The sequence below is a fragment of the Peromyscus maniculatus genome, chromosome 11 (genome assembly GCF_049852395.1).
Source record: "Peromyscus maniculatus bairdii isolate BWxNUB_F1_BW_parent chromosome 11, HU_Pman_BW_mat_3.1, whole genome shotgun sequence".
Lineage (NCBI taxonomy): Eukaryota > Metazoa > Chordata > Mammalia > Rodentia > Cricetidae > Peromyscus > Peromyscus maniculatus.
Genome location: NC_134862.1, coordinates 86,504,762 through 86,521,833, shown reverse-complemented (window position 1 = coordinate 86,521,833; position 17,072 = coordinate 86,504,762).

The window sequence follows — 17,072 nt, the reverse complement described above, 5'->3', positions numbered from 1 at the left end:
CTATGCAAACGAGAAAAGTCTCTGAGCTCTCTAATCACGGCAGGAGAAAGGAGACATTAATGAAGAGAAGATGTCCCCAGCTAGTAAGTCACCAGCAGATGCTGGGGAAGAGTCATTTAAGGATTAGGCTTCCACACTTGAAAACCTGAAGAAGAAAAGTCGCAATTGCCTCGATGCTAATCTTCATTGTCCACTTGACTGAATTTAGGATCTCCTGGGAGACACACCCCTGGGCATGTTTGTGAGGTGTTCCCAGAAAGCCTTAACTGCCGTGGGAAGCCATCTTGGGTGTGAGTGACCCCACTTCACAGGGTAGGGTCCCAGGCTAACTAAAAATGAAAACGGGAGCAGACCTCCTGTGCTCAGCGTTCGTCTCTCTCTCCTTGCTGACCACTGACAGGAAGGTGCCCAGCAGCCTGGCGCTCCGGTCACCTTCCTGCCGTGATGGACTGTATCTGCTCAAACCAGGAGCCCGAATCGACCTTCCCTTAATTGTTCATACCGGCATCTTGTCATAGCAACGAGAAAGTGTCAGACACAGAAGAGCGGAAGGAATATATCGAGAAGCACAATGACCACGATGCACCTTTGACCTTCTTTCACCAATCTTTAGTGGTTTGCTACATTACATAATTTGTCTTTTCATGCAGGAGGTCCAATCCAGCGCCTCTCACATGCCAAGCATGTGCTGTCCTGCTGAACTGTCTCCAGCCTCCCCTCTTTTCTTCATTGTTTAGATTAAATTTATTACCCGACAGCTTCATACACGTATGTGGTGCATTCTGAGCACATTGTACCCCCAGCTCAAGATCTTATCCCTTCCCTCCCCCAAGTCTCCCTCCCCCAAGTCTCCCTCCCCATCAGTCTCCCTCCCCCATCAGCCTCCCTCCCCATCAGTCTCCCTCCCCCATCAGCATCCCTCCCCATCAGTCTCCCTCCCCATCAGCCTCCTTCCCCATCAGCCTCCTTCCCCCATCAGCCTCCCTCTCCCATCAGTCTCCCTCCCCCATCAGCCTCCTTCCCCCATCAGCCTCCCTCCCCCATCAGTCTCTCTTCCACTTTCATTTCTGATTTTATTTATTTATTTATTTATTTATTTATTTATGAATCAATGAGTTTCTTAAAAAAACAATGAAGTCTTGAAGAACGATTGCTTTGTATTCAGCCACTGTGCTGTTTTCAGGGAGGCCCACTGCCGGATGGTGACAGGACCCACCCTCTCAGGGAGGTCTGCTGACAGAGCCTGGTGTCCTGGGCCAGCAGTGTAAAAGAGGAAATGTCACTTTAACTCCACTGCAGACTAGTCCTTGGACACTGCAAACACTTCTGCCAAAAGAAGGAAGGTGACCCGAATTAGTCAACAGTAACACACGGAACCAGCAAGTTAACCCCCACGGGCAGATCCCGGCACAAACACAGCAGTGACAAGAAAAACCAAGACAGTATGTCTTCTCCAAAACCGATCGCTCCTATGGGAACCCCAGTGAGAGCCCCTGAAATGAAACTCTAGACAGAGAAATGACAGTTACTGGGGCTGGAGAGATGGCTCAGCACTTAAGAGCACTTGCTTGTCTTACTGAGGACCGGGGTTCAGTTCTCATCACCCACATGACAGCTTATAATAGTAACTCCAGTTCCAGGGAATCTGGTTGTCCTCTTTTGGCCTCGTCCTGCACCAGGCAGGTATGAAGTGCATGTACCTAGATGCAGGCGAAACACTCATACTCATAAAAAAATAAACAAATCCTAAAAAACAAAAAGGACTACTGTGTCCCACACGGCCTGGGTCTGGAAACCTGACTGGGTAGCAAAGGACTGAAGAAAAGGCAGACACAGAGACAGATGTACAGAAAAGCCGGGGTCAGGTGGGCTGCACACACTCTGAGGAGTGGAACCCACTGTGGGGCAACTGGAAACTTCAGCACCCGGGGAGGGGTAGCTAGTCTCTCAGTAGATCTGTAGGCTGGAGGAGGAAGCTGTGGTTGCTAGCTTTGGCACACACACACATGTCAGTCATTTAATACTTGTACTTGCATACACTACCACCATTTGCACTTGAACCTGACCCACATGGGGAGGGTTTTGCTGATTTCCCAGGAGTCTGAGGTCTTGGTCCTTGACATGACTGTGCCCAGGCCAACAATATGCGTGTGCTCAGGACTTCACTCACTCTGCAAAGGACAACTATAAATTTATAATACAGTTATCAATATGTTCAAATAAGTTAAAGACAAGAATAAATTCTTGAATAAATTCCAAGAGAATATGAACAGCTGATTGAAATTAGGATGTTAATTTGGGATATGAAAATAGAATTCAATAAGGAGATAGAAACACTATAAACAAAAACAACCCAACAAACTGAAATGATGATGGAAGGGAAATTTTTAATAAGTCCAATAAAAAGCTTAGAGGAAAGTCTTACCAGCAGAATGGAGCATGTGAAAGGGCATAATATTAGGGCTTGAAGAAAAGATAGAGGAATTGAATTATTTTGTCAAGATAAGGGATAGTTTTTTAAAAAAATGTGTGAATGGCATATGAAGATCCATAACAAATGAATGGAGTAGAAAGCCATAACAGAAAAAAAATCTATGACTATAATTTTAAAGAAGAGGGAAAATAATTTCATGCCGAAGACATAGGAAATATTTTTAATAGACAAAAATCCCAAGTCTAGGGAAAGAGATGTCCATTTAGATATAAGACATACACAGAACACCATATAGACAGGACCAGAAAAGAAATTCTGCCCGGGCAAGGTGCTGTGTTGCACGCCTTTGAACTCAGCACTGGAGAGGCAGAGGCAGGTAGATCTCTGTGAGTTCAAGGCCAGCCTGGTCTACATAGCAAGTTCCAGGCCAGGCAGCCTTATATAATGAGACTGTCTCAATCAAACAAAGAGACAGTGCCCCCAATAAAGAAAACAACAACAAAGAAGAAATTGCACATGTCATATTATAGTTAAAACACTGAATATACAGAGCGAAGAAATAATATTGAAAACCGCCAGAAAGAAAGATCAAGTTCATAGGAAGGCAAGCCCTCACCATGTCAGCTGGTTTTCAATAGAATTCTTAAAAACCAGAAGGCCTTAGAGAGATGTGTTTCCAGTTCTCAAAAAGTTATCGGAACTGCTAACCGTGTCTGTCACGTCCAAGGGCAGCTATGTATGTCTAGTTGTGAGCAAGACCTGAATTTGGGTGTTTCGTGCCGTCCGTCGGAGGCTTCAGACTCTGTGTGGGGAAGACACAGAGAGAAAATGTGAGGTTCAGGCGGTGCTGGGCGGGTGTGATGGCGGCCACGCCCCTACAGCATGGTAAAACAGTACGTTTAAGGACATCCGGTGACTGCTTCCCTGGACTCAAGCTTCCATCTTGCCTCTGTGGAGCAGGATGAGGCCACTGACTTTAGAGGGCAAACCCACTTTTGAGGACTTTTCTGCTTATTTACTTTCACTCATTATTCTATTGAAAAAAAATCTCTGACCTTGTCTACAAACGCTTCCTTTGTGGTCCTCTTAGGAAAGGGCAGGAACTCGATGAAAACATGGCCATTGTCATCTCTTTCAGTCTATCAGCCCCGTGTGCCCTTCGGGAAGCAGGACCAACTAATGTCGTGGCTGCCACAATACAACCAGAGTGATGTCCTTATTACTATCGGGATTGTTTCTACGCCCCTCGCCACTCCCCACCCCCTACTCTACAGGAAGGCAGGCAAGTGTGAACACTTCTCCAGGCTCCTAGGACGCTCTAAGAATTGGGTCTAGTGTTAGTGAGGATCACTTGCACCCCAGTTTCTTCATAAGCTGTCACTGGGAAGTAGCAAAACCTTACAAATGTCCAGAATAGAAGTCTGGAATATGCTGGGCAGTGGTGGCACACGCCTTTAATCCCAGCACTCGGGAGGCAGAGGCAGGCGGATCTCTGTGAGTTCGAGGCCAGCCTGGTCTACAAAGTGAGTTCCAGGAAAGGTGCAAAGCTACACAGAAAAACCCTGTCTCGAAAAAACAAAAACAAAAAGAAAGTCTGGAATATGGATCATGGTTCCCATACAATTAAGCCTATAGAAATAGAGAAATGTAAATAAAAAATAAAAAAATATAAAGAAGTTTACGTAAAATGTAAAATAAGATTGCTTGCTGTATAACCTCTATGGAACAGTTACTACAATCATGACATGGTTGTCGTTGTTGTTGTTATTATTATTATTTGCATCCTAAAACTCCAGTTTGGGGGCTGGGAAGATGGCTTAGAGCATTAAGACAACTTACCACCGAGCTCATGATCTGAGCCTGACTCTTGGAATCCACAGGGTAGAGGGAGAGAACCGACTTCTGCAAGTTGTCCTCTGACCTCCACATTTACACACATGTGCACACACATACACGAATGCACACATACTTTCACACTCTCCCCCCCACACTCCTACTTAAACTCTTCTTAAAATGCTGTTTGTTAGGGAATCAGCTGAGCTCTGTACACATACCGTCTCTGGCTTACTTTTAGAGCATCAGTCAAGATAAAGGGTTGGTTAAGTAAGTACCGTCCATGGCCCATGTGCTAAGAAGTAGGTACCCAGATTAATGTCCTGGGAAGTGGTGGATCTTTAAGAGGTGGGGGTCGACTGGGAGGTCTTAGGTCCTTGGCAGTGTGCCTGGAAGGGGCACAGTGGGACTCTGATGCCTTCTTCTGTTTCACATCCTGGCCCTGAGGTGAAAGCGTCCATGCCTCCCCACTCATGACATGATGTGCTCTCTCCCAACAGGTCCCACAGCCACAGGCCAACTGACCACAGGCTGAAAGCGGCACACTGTGAGGCAAGATGATCTTTTCCCCATGGGAAGTTGATTATGCCAGGCGTTTTGGCATAGCAACCAAACACTAACGCTACAGCTCTGCACACACCTTTGTGTGACCCCCCAGAGTCTCTCTGCTTCTGTGAAACATCCTTCAAGACCAGTGGGAAGGCAGGCTGTGGGTCAGAAATGCTGAGCTGAGTTCCTGGCTTCGCTCCCTGACTTTGGGTGTTTTCTGGCTTCCCTTAGTGAAGGGGATGGCTGCTGTACAGTGGAGGGATCCTGCTTCCGTGCTTCCCATTGAAAAGGCTCCTGAGAGATGTGGAGACCCCCCCCCCCACTACTTGGGGGGCCAGTGGAAGAGGCAGTGCTGGGTAGGCTCTGGCAGAGAGAGGTGAAACAACATGCTCACCCTCCTGTCCTCTTGGGTTAGACTGCACCCTTTGTCCCAGAGCTGGGTGTTTCTGCACTGGCAGGAGAGAGCCGGCTGAGACTGAGGTTGCCAGAGGAAACCAAACAATTCTTATTTACCAAACTGTCAAAATCCTATCATTGCAATTAAGGAGACGGGCAATTAACTGTGTCTTAATTACAGCAGCTGCCACTTCTTCTGGATGCTGTAATTTACGGAGAGAATGGGAGGAGACTCTAAATTAATGTGTGTCTTTAAACAACGAAAAACACTGATGAGGCCTGAAGGAAACTGTCAGCGGTGGTCTTGGGGCCCCTCCCGAAAGGAGGCATTGTTGGGAGATGCCTCCAAGTGCAGCCATGATTTCCAGAGCCTTTGTTGCCTAATGGCTGCCGTTTTTCGCTAAATGCCCAGTGACATTGTTACATCCTGTTTTGTGTACAATGCAAATTCCCACAGCAGCAGCATCTGTGGCCGCCGCTGCCAGTGCCATCTTGGTTTGGTTGCTCCTAAACTTAGCTTTACAACAAAGAGATTAAAACAATGCATCCAGACACCCAGGCAGAGAAGGGAGCTTTTCTGTGGGGGCTTGTGAGGGGGTAGATCTTCTACCTCACGGCACTTTGTAGGAGAAAACAGAGGCTCAGAGACATGAGGGCCAAGTCACAGCACAAGCTACTCAGTGGCCAAGTTGTTTTTAAGCTCAAGCGTGGCCCCCAGAGTTTGATTCTCTCCAAAGGCAGGCTGGCACCATGGTGTGTAAGGGAGGGATCCAGCCAGGGGAGATGACAGAGCCATGGCACTGTTGACGGTGGTGAGCAGCTCCGGGAAGCCCCTCAGCAGGGCTGGACCTCTGTAGTCTAATAGATTCAGCACGCTGAAGACCTTGTGTTCAGTCCCCAGCATCAAAGAAAGAATAGGGCTGGGTTTACAGCTCAGTTGGTAGAGTGCTTGTCCACCACCCACAGAGTCCTGGGCTCCATCCCCAGGACCTGTAAGTTGACTGTGGCACATGTCTGAAATCCTAGCACTTGGGAAGTGCAGGCAGGGGGATCAAGAGTTCAAAGTCATCTCTTGGCCACATTATGAGTTCGAGGTCTGGGCTACAGGAGACCTTAGAGAGAGTGGGGAGAAAGGGGGAGAGAGGAAAGAGGAGAGGAGAGGAAGGAACAGAAGGAAGAGAAGGAGGGAGGAGGGGAGGAAGAAAGGGGAGGAGGGAGAGAAGGAGGGAGGAGGGAGGGAGGGAGGGAGGGAGGGAGGGAGGGAGGGAGGGAAGGAGGAGGGAGGGAGGGAAGGAGGGAGGCCGACTGATATAGTGGCAGGAAAGGTAACTGGAAGCTGGGACCCAGGCTTAGTTGTGGACTGGAGGCTCCAGTCCCTGGGAAGCCTGGGGCGGGGGACTTGGTGCTACCAAAACCCTCAGGCTAGACTGAGCAGTCTTCAAACCTGCTCTCTTCCAGCCAGGTGACCTTAAGAAATGCCCTTGTCTCGGAACCAAAGGAGCACGAGGCCTTTCGCCTGAATATTGGGAGACTGCATGAGCCTTTCCCAACTGCTGGAGAGACAAAAGGACAGCATGGCCTAGAGCCTGGCCCAGTGGCTGGCACAGGAGAGGCACTGGATGTGTGCCAACACATTTCTTCTTTCCCGGAAGGTGACTGAGGTCCGCTGATACCAAGGGATAGGAGGTGCTGGTGACTGAGATGCAAGGGCTTTTTGACAAGAGCTAAGTACAAGTTGGGAGAGGGAGACTCAGTCTCAAGGACAAGGGTGGGTATCAGTTATCGTCATGAAGGACCAGACCAGTGCTGGACCACTGAGACCACCGACTCAGTGCTGAGTCCTGGAGAAACTGGCTTTGAGGCTGTCCAAAATAAAATCCAGAAGCCGGGCAGTGGTGGCACACGCCTTTAATCCTGGCACTCGGGAGGCAGAGGCAGGCAGATCACTGTGAGTTTGAGGCCAGCCTGGGCTACAGAGTGAGTTCCAGGAAAGGCCCCAAAGCTACACAGAGAAACCCTGTCTCAAAAAACCAAACCAAACCAAAGCAAGACAAAATTAACTCCAGAAGCTGTGTGAGGGACTAAATAGCCAAGATGCATGGAGAGAAGAGATGCCTTGCTATGGAGCTGGGCTGACTCCACTCCCAGGATGCTGCACAGCTGAAGGGCCATCCTGGAACTCTCTCTGTAGACCAGGTTGGCCTCAAACTCAGAGATCCACCTGCCTCTGCCTTCTAAGTGTTGGAACTAAAGGTGAGCGCCACCATGCCCAGCCTACGAAAGCACAACTCTTACCTCAAAGGGAATAAGAGAAGAATTTATTCTGAAGCCAAATATGAGTGGCCACGGCCCAGAAAGACAGATTTAGGTTATCCCAAATGCCACATTTCAATATGGCAACAGCAGTTTCATGAGGCTTTTATAATTAGATAATGTAAGTCATAAATCGAGGTATTTATTTTTCAAGTGCTTTTGTGGAAACACCACACAGATAGGTAATTGCAATGTAGGACAATCTGCAACATTCCAACACTCCGAAATCATGACCTTTGGAGACAGCCTTGTAGAATTTTTAGCACAGGTGAGGCTTTTCTCCGGGGAACTTCATTTCACATGGGAGACTATAACTCCATTGCAAGCGCCTGGTGAGGGGTTCAGCTCTGCCCTGCCAGACACACCTCAGGCTGCTACATTCTGCGTCATCTAGTTGAGGTCTGTCTTCTAACACATCGATCAGCCGTTGCCTGTAAAAACCTTCACATGAGAGTTAACCTGAGTGTTCCCTGACAACCCACATGATAAAGGCAGAGCTGGCCAAGGGAGAGGCTCTGTATGGGCTAAAGTTGACCTCTAAGCCCCACTTGCCTAAGGACAGACACCTCTGGAGATGCAGGAGGCTGTAGTTCATGTAGCAAGCCACACGGTTCCCGAAACAAGTTTGGTTGATCCAGCTGCACTGGATGTGTTACAGGCGGGAGATAGGAAGGTAGGAAGTACGTCAGGACGCATGCTTGCCCCCGATTGGACAAAAGTGGGAAGTACTGTAGACTTGTGTGTGTGGGGTACCTTTATGAGCTCCTGACCGACCTAAACTGGGGCCCTTTTCTGGGAACTCTGGGTATGGACACCTGGGCAGTGCCCACCTTCCTGGCCAATATTAAATAAAGCTTGCTTTAATCGGGATAATTGTGGAGCTGGTCTTTCTCTTATCTTGTCCTAATGGGCCCCGCGTTTGTTCTGTGCTGCTGTAACAGGATGCACGAGTCTGAGTAACTTACGAAGAACAGAAGTTTATTTGTTGGGAAGTCTGCGATCAGGGCTCAGGTGTCTGGAGAGGGCAGCTGTCTGCTTCTAAGACAGTGGCATCCTCTGGAGGTCAGGAACTTGACCCTCACACACAGAAGGAAGAGGACAAAGAGGGACACATAATGTGACTCAACTGCATTCTGAAGGCCACACCTCCCGACACTGTTCTTTGGGATTAGATTAAACCGGAGCATGCAGCAGGTACTCATCCTGGCTGCCTCCTTGCCCCTCACCCCTCTGACAGTGGCCACCACCTGCATTTAATGGGATGTGAGCTCTGGAGAGCCTGCCTCCAGGGAGCAAGCATTTTGGTATCTTTGTTTGTGATCAACATAATCAGGAGTGTTCCTCTGCCAGACGAGTGGCGACAGAGTGGTAGTCACCTGTGCAGAGCTCTGGCTCAGGAGTTGCCGAGCGTTTCTGGCAGAGGACAGAGGAGTAAAGGGTGATGATGGTACAGGGGACAGAAGGCAGAGGTGGGGACCCAGGGGAAGATCCAGGTGCACCCTACCAGTCTACAATAATTGACTTTTTAAAAAAAATTTGATTTATTATTTATTGTGTTTACACATGTGGAGGTCAGAGGGCAACCTTCAGGAGTCAGTTTTTAGGGTTAGGGTGTGAGGTCCATTATGTGACAGCTTCAGGTTGGTGGCTAGGCTTGGCGAAAAGCACCCTTACCTGCCGAGTCATTTCCCCAGCCCCAGGGTGTTTTTCAATGCCTGTATTACTTCAATCTCATTTGAATTTTCTTTTATTTTCCAGTTGTTAAATTTTACCCACTCATTTACTTAAACGATCATCAAGTGTGGAAGATACAATTATGACCAAAATGTGTCCTCGGGAGTTACCATCGTAGGCATGTGATAAGCGTTCCCCAGCTGACCCTTCCTACTCCTGGAAGGTGTCCAGTGACCAGTAAGTGCTCCGTCCTGCTGAATTTTCATGCTAAATTGTTTCATTTTCTTGTCTTTCTCTTCCCATAAGTCCATACTTTTTGTGAGAGAGAAGGCTGTGTAGAGTGAGTGGGTTCTCTCTTTCCACTATGTGGGTTCTACGCATTGAACTCAGGTCATCAGCCTTGATAACAAGTCCCTTGACCTGTTAAGACATCTCACTGCCCCAGTTCCGGTTCCTTGCTGGCCCTGTTCCATTTCATTTATACACTGGGAAGCCACCTGCAAGGCTCCAGGAGTCAAAGGTGAGGGACCAGCTCCTTACTTGACTTCTTCAGAGTCAACCAAGAGAGAACAGGGTGTTAGGATTCTGCCACTCCACCTGTACGACCGCACATGCGCAGTTCAGTAGCTAAGTAAGGGGTCTTACCTCTTACGTCATCCGTGCGCTGCGTCACGCAATCAGCACATTCATGGCGTAGGTCCTTAAGCCCACCTGCACATGTGTAGGGGAACCCTTTAAAAGTCGGTCACAGACTCCTCCTCTATCTCCTACTCCTGCCCTCCCACTCTCTCTTTGCATGTGTCTCTTCCCAGGCCTGGTCACTCTCTTCTGTCGTCCCCATTTCCTCCTAATAAAGCTCTGATAATAGGTTTTGTCGTGCCTCATACGGTAACAGCGCCACTTATTTGAAACCAATACAGGGCAGTTACAGGCACTGGATGGCTGCATTCTTCACTTATAAAGGAAGAAATATATCTATTAAGGACTGAAATACATGTGGAAAGGCCTGTAGCTTTGCAGTCTGAGTTTATGTAAACAGGAGAGTATTCTCTTACCTGTTCCCTGGGGCCTGAAGGGAAGAGTCAGTTATGTTGGGTGACAAGCATGGCAGCTTAAATCTAAAGTGTCCCAGGAAAGCTCAGGAGTGGGAGGTTCGGTCCTTGACACAGTGATGTTCATGGGGGATGAAGTCGGGGGTGGATTGGGGTGTGGCGACTGAATCCTGAAAGTCCAACTGCACAAAAAGATTCATTTATCTGTGGATTCCTAGACTAATGGTCTGCTGGGAGGGGCTACTGAAAAGTCCTGACCAATGCTCAATTATGAATAGGTTCTTCGTAGATCTGGGGAAAATTATAATTTTCTTTATGGTTCTTCATAAGAATTTTTAAACTCATTTTCACCTCAAATGAAAATTATAGTTTTGAAAAAATATATATATATAGAGATGTAAACACATAATAATTATAAGTGGCAGAGAGGGAGTATGTGTGTCTATATAGTCTTGAAGAGTGCTACATTTTCTTTTATTTATGTTTGTGTCTGTGTGAGGGGATACATGTGTATCCAGGGGTGCCTGTGGAGGCCAGAGCAGGGGTCACATTCCTTGGAGCGGAAGTTACAGGCTTTTGTGAGCTGGCTGCTGTGAGTGCTGGGATCTGAACTCTGGTCATCATGACTGAGCAACAAATACTCTTAACCTTAATGACTGAGGCTTGTCTCCAGCCCAAGATGTCTACATTTTATGGAAAATAATACATATTAATTGCAAGAGAATATAAAAAAAATCAAGGATATCTTTCTATGTATCTATGTATGCATCTATGTCTGTATTCATGCATCTATGTATGTATCTAGGCATCTATGTATGTATATATATCTAAGCATCTATGTATGTATCTAAGCATCTATGTATGTATCTAAGCATCTTTGTATGTATCTAAGCACCTATGTATGTATATATGCATCTATGTATGTATGTACCTACTTACCTACCTACCTACCTACCTACCTATCTACCTATATGAATTCCTAGGGCAGCCACCAAGAAGCAAAGAATTAGAACTGATGTCTGCTGCATAAAACCAAACCAAAGCCAAAGTCTCCTTACTGAAGTTTCACTTTCTACACTTTCAGTTACAATAAACCAGGCTCTAAAAATACCAAATGGAAATGGAAAGTTCTAGAAGTAATCCAAAAGTTTAAATACCAGATGATCCTGTTCTGAGTCCCATGATGGAACCTCTTCCCACCATACTCTGTCCTGCCTGGTTCAAATCATCCCCTTGTCGGGCAGGCCCGAGCTGTGTACTCAGCCCATCCATTAGTCATTTAGACTTTAGTTCCTGGACCAGCTGTCTCGGCATCCCCATGCTTCTGCTCAGGTTACCTGTATTTGACTTCATAGTGACCACCAGGCACAAACTAGTGACATTAGCAGTTCAGCTAGCCAAGAGGAAATAGTAAATAGCTTTCTTTAAGTGAAAAGGTCGAAGTTCTTCCCTTAACAAGGAAACTGTTAAAAAATGTACGTTATGTGCTGGAGAGAGGCTGGGTGGTGAGGAGTACTTGCCGTTCTTCTAGGTGGCTCACAACCACCTGAACTCCAGCTCCAGGGATCCAATGCTCTTTTCTGACCTCTGAGGATACCTACATACACTTGTGTATACACACACACACACACACACACACACACACACACACACACACACGAAGGATCTTTAAAAAGTACACTAAGATTGCTGGAATCTGAGTTAAGGATGAATTCTCTTCAGTTGTGACATTGATGAGGAAAAGTGATGACCTGTGCTGTGTTTGCAGCCTCGGTGACTGGACCACACTTTGTCAAGGTGGGAAAGGTACTAAGTTTTAGGGCTCAGTACTTTTGGGGGTTTTCAGCATTCTCTAGGGGTCTGGAATGCTCCCTGTTGGTGAAGGTAGACTATTTCACTCCCTCCAAATGTGGGTGAAATGCGAGAGCAGAGGAATAAATAATAGATAAACACACACACAATTGCACACCCAAACCTAATATATATATATATATTTAATGGACTAAAACACTCCAGTAAAAAGGCAGAGATTATGAGGTAGAAGGAAGCCACCACTGTCTTTCTTCTTTTATTCTCAGATACAGATCATTTCTATGGACACCAAAATGTGTGTGGATTTTTTTCCCTACCAGCAATCATGTTTTGAGGGAAATTCTTCAGTGAGCATCAGCTCAGTATCCTGTGATTCAGTTCAGTCCTAACACTACCAGAGATAGTACCAGATCCTGAAGGGTGAGGATTCAGTCCCACAAGACTCTCCTGCTTCCCAATAGGTTCTCACTGTGAAAATAAAATTTACAGTGGGAATAACGTTGAAAGAGCTTTTCTGATGGTGCCTGGGACCATTAGCGCCCAACTGATGCAAGGTTTCAGTTGTTGCCTAGGAATGGGAAGTTGTATTGCCTCTAGATTTTGACTGCAGGCAACAGGAATCTGCAGGAATGACTTGTCTGGACGGTCAGGGTGCATGTCAGTGTCCTCAGAGCCTCCTTTTTATGGTCACTTTGGTGTAGACACTATTTTCTTCCTCTTCTATTGCTCACACAGCCTGTTCCTTCTCAGCATTCAACCCCGTAAGTTCCCACTTTTCTGCCTACTTTGGGGGACTGACTCTTTCGAGCACTCCATGATCCTCAATCTCACCCGCCAACTCCAGCGAAGTCATTTTACTTCAGACAGTTTCTGACTTTGGGTTGACTGACATCACCCACACTTCGGATCAGTTAGCTACAAATTGGGTTTTCTATCAACGCCTCCTGTGAGGTCAGCTCACAGAACTTGGGAAGCACTTATGTACACGTGTTGATTTCTTACAAAGGATTTTATAAAACATTCAGATAAATACCCAGAGGGAGAGCTGTACAGAGCAAGGCATGTGGGAAGGTGTATAGGGTTTTCGTCCCCTTTCCAGGGCCCCAACCCTCCAGGACCTCTGTATTCAGCTGTCTAGACACCCTCCATACCTGACACTTTTGAATGTGTATGGAAGTTTTATTACATAGACATGGCTGATTGTATCACTGACCTTTGATGATGTTTTTAGTCTATAACCCTTCTCTGTACCTGACAAGTTAGGATGGGAAATGTGAGTCTGAAGCCAGGGCTCTGATCACGTTTGGTTTCCCTGGCAACTAGCTCCCCTCCATTCCTATCCAAGAGTCCCTAGCTACCAGTTAACTCACTAGTATACAAAGACACCAATTAGAGATTCCAAGGGTTTTAGGCATTACAAGAGGTAACACTCTTTTTGTTGTTATGATAAAACATCTGACAAAATCAGAATAAGGCAGGAAGGGTCCAGTCTGGCTCATGGTTTGAGGCTACAATTCATCATGGTGGGGAAGGGGTCCCCGGAGGCATGTGAGGCACCTGGTCCAATCACATCCACAGTCAAGAAACAGAGAGGAATGCCTCCCCATCCCCCCAGTGCATGGATGGTAACTCCCACTCTGAGGGCCGAAGTGCCTGCTCAGAGGTGTGTTTCCATGATGATTCCAAATCTCGTCGAGCTCATAATGAAGATTAAGTATCACAAGAGTCAAGAAACAAAGGTTAAATATCTGTTTCACAATATCACAGGAAGAAAACACAACTCTACTCTGAGCTACTTACAGGGCACTTCCCCTTAAATATAAACACACACAGAGAAAAGGAAGAGCCTAGAAACACACACACCAAACCAGAAGTTAGCATAAGAAGGCTGAAATAGCCATATGAATGTCAGATAAAATAGATTTTTAAAAAAGTGGGCTATTAACAATAATAATAAGAGTTAATAAATCAGAAAAGATTTGTGCATGCTTTGAGTGAGAGAGTTTCAAACACAGGAAGCAAAAACATCAACAGGATGAAAGAGATATGTAAACAATGTTAAAATTGCTGTCAGAGGTTTCAATTATCTTTCTCTTGGCAATTGATAGAACAATTAGTCAAAGCCATCAACAAGGACCCAGAAGCTCTGGCAAACACAATCATCTACCTGATTACTATTTATTGACAGAACACCATGCCTAACCATGACAGGGTAAATCCAAGAGCAAACGATACACCCAGCGAGATAGTCTGGGTTCTAGGTGTGTGTTCTTTGTTGCTGAGATAAACTAGACACAGTTCAGTGCGTGGTTCAGTAGCTCCCCTGCTGCGGGCTCAAAGCAAGGTAGAACAGTGGCAGAAGTGTATGGCACAGGAGGTGACCAGGATGGGGAGAGAGATATCTCTTTTGAGGATCACTTGAGGCCAGGAGTCAGGGTCGAGACTGGGCAGCATAGACAGGTCCTTTCTCAAAAGTACAATTACAAAAATAAAATTACAAAATAAAATTGAAAGGAGGATTGAAAAAAAGCAAGGGCCTTTTTCAGCCTATAAATGTACATGTTTTCCAACATCTGTAAAGCAGCTGTAGTACCAGGAAACCAAGCATGCCTCTACCAACAAGCTACATCCCCAGCCCTGCCAATGACATTTATCTAAAATCAAGAAGACTCCTACTGAGCATTGTACTGAATGTCCTAGCCAATGCAATCAGATAAGAAAAAGAAATGAAAGATGAACATATTGAGCAAGCAGAAATAAACAGCTACTAAAACAACACAGGTAAACACATGATCATGCAACTGACCCACAGTTCCACTCTTTGGTATTTATTCAAGAGAAATATCGAAGCATGCCCACACAAAGATAAGTACATGAATATTTATGATAGAAGTATTCAGAGTGGTCCCAAACTGCAAGCAACCCCACAGCCAGAAATGCAAGGAGAGACGAACAATCAAAGTCGATCGTAGTGTGGACCACTGCTTAGCAACGCAATGGAGCAAATATTAACACACCTGACAACAGAGATAAATGTCAAGGACATTAAACTGACAGAAGAAGTCAAATGTAGAAGACAAGACTACACACTTTATGAATTTCCTGTGCTAATAAGAAAGCTCGTCATTGGTCTGGAAAAGGGATTGCCCGTGAAAGAGACACCAGGAAGCTCTGGCGAGGGAGTTCCTGTGTTGTTAATTATGGTGGCGGCTGAACATCTGTATGCTTGAATATGGGACTTTTCATTTGTTTGTAACAGCTATAGTGGCAAAAGAAAAGGCTTGCCTCTGCCCTCCAAAGGGTCCCTGAAATGAACTGAAAGTTGGCAGATTGACTGGAGAAGACCATGTGTAAATGTGTGCAGGGGGAAAAAAAAAATCACAGCTTTGAGAGCCATACACAGAGTATGTGGCTCTCCACAGGCCAGATAGATTAGGCTCAAACAATTCCCGAGTCCCAGAAAGGAATAGCGGTGTGGGTGGGATGGGTTTGGGGCATCCTGGGACAACGTTTGGGAAGAATAAGTCAGTTCTCAGATCTGGACAGATGGCTCAGTGGTAAAGAGCACCGGCTACTCTTCCAGAGGACCTAGGTTCAATTCCCAGTACTCGGATGGTGGCTCACAACTGTCTGGAACTCCAGTTCCAGGGATACTTTTCTGTCTTCCATAGTGATAAGCACACATGTGACACACAGGCATACATTCAGAATAAACACCTATCCATGTTAAACTAAAATTTTTAAAAAGCCAATTCTTTCTTTCCACTATGTGGGTGCCAGAGATTGTCAGTGCCTTGAGCCTCTGAGCCATCCTGCCAGCCCTGAGCCCTAACACTTTAAAAAAATTGTTTTGTTTTAAAAACCGGTCCAAAATTTGTTCACAACAAACCTGGTTTTGCTCATCACTTGCTGGAAAACGGACACAATCTTTTCACGTTCAGTTTTCGCTTGGGTAAAACAGAGACGTAAGTGCTGATCTTACAGCTGTTGATGAGGACATGGGCTAATTACCTGCTACAAATTAATGCTCACCGAAGCTCTTGTGGGAGGAGCTCTGGGGAGGAGGAATGCAGGAGCAGAGAGCCTCGGCTGGGCAGAGGCAGAGAAGCCAGCCGGTGAGAAACAACTCAGTGTCCAGTCTAGTAGGAATAGAGAGAAAATTGAAGCTGTGGGGGCCAAGGGCCGAGTCATTGAAGACTATGGCTGAGGATGGTGGGTGGTTTCTGCCTGTCCTACTGAAAAGACTCCTCGAAGGCTTACAGTGAGTTTAGATTTTCGTTTGAAGTCCTGAGAGTAATGAAAACGACAGCACAAAGTAGTGCTTCATGGAGCTTGGGAGGCTGAATCTGAATCTCGTTTATACAACCAAATGCAATGGGTTCATTTCCTTGATGAGCACAGAGCCGATCTGCCCAACCACACCAAAGAGTGGATGGAGAGAGAATATTCCTAGCACAGTGTTTCCTCAAGCAGAGGAAAGCCAGGAGCTTCTTACAAGGGAAACCTGCACAGATTCACGCGAGAAAGACTTGTCATCACACGTAGGGGTGGATACATTCCCAAGCATGCTCAGATGGAGTTCATGCATAGCGTTTTCAAAAAACGTGGCAGAATGGAAACTCTGGGTGGAGAATTTCACACAATAATGAGCAGAATTGACTGCTCATGAGAGCCCCTAATGAAGTCGGCTGGTTCCTTGAGAGTTGCTGTGTTTGACCTGGAAACAACTCAGTGATAAAAGGGAAGCCTATGTTGGTGCTGGAGATGGCTCCGTGGCTAACAGCATTGGCTGCTCTTCCAGGGGACCACAGTTCAGCTCCCAGCACCCATGCCGAGTGGCTCAAAACCTCTGGTTTTATGGGATTGTTTGCCCTTTTCTAGATTCTTTGGACACCCTTTCATGTGACACACACACACACACACACACACACACACACACACACACACACAAACACACACACACGGGGAGGGGGGGGGAATAAGCTGAAGAACAGTAGAGAAAAACATGG